A 496-nucleotide genomic window follows, 5' to 3' on the forward strand; every position below is an offset into this window, starting at 1 on the left:
ATTGGGGAGTTAACCCTGTGATAGACTGGCTTCCCATCCAGGGTGAGTGTAGTAATCTCAATCATGCATAATGCCATGGAAACCAAGTTAAGCCTTAGCCTTATGAGTCTTAAGGGTCATGAAAAAAGTGAGAGCTATGTAGCGGTATATAGCAAGAGGGGGTGGAGAGGGGTAGTCAAGTAAACTCAATCCGATTTTCACAAGTGCTGAAACTGCTTTATACTTGCAGTGTATCCCAGCAGGCTATTTGATGCATCTGCTATTTTTGCGAGTTTGTGCGCAGCATACCAATTGTGGGAACCTCTACCTAGTCATTCAGTCTGCTAGAAAAAGCAGCCAGATCTTCCTCAAACTTCACGTTGCTACTTTAATATCATTGTTGACACTATTGTTGTTTGTCCAGACAAATAATGACAACAGCAATGACGATGATGAAGATATCTATATTCTATTTTTACTCTTTTACTTGTTTCAGTCATTTGACTGCGGCCATGCT

At 41.1% G+C, this 496-nt stretch overlaps 1 protein-coding gene across 4 annotated transcripts in view; it reads right to left on the bottom strand.

Annotated features, from left to right (window-relative positions):
• LOC106869930 (protein EFR3 homolog A) overlaps nt 1–496 on the bottom strand; it is a 77,992-nt gene that overhangs the window by 10,048 nt on the left and 67,448 nt on the right. The gene's annotated exons all lie outside the window — the stretch shown is intronic.

Source organism: Octopus bimaculoides, chromosome 23, assembly GCF_001194135.2.
Source record: "Octopus bimaculoides isolate UCB-OBI-ISO-001 chromosome 23, ASM119413v2, whole genome shotgun sequence".
Lineage (NCBI taxonomy): Eukaryota > Metazoa > Mollusca > Cephalopoda > Octopoda > Octopodidae > Octopus > Octopus bimaculoides.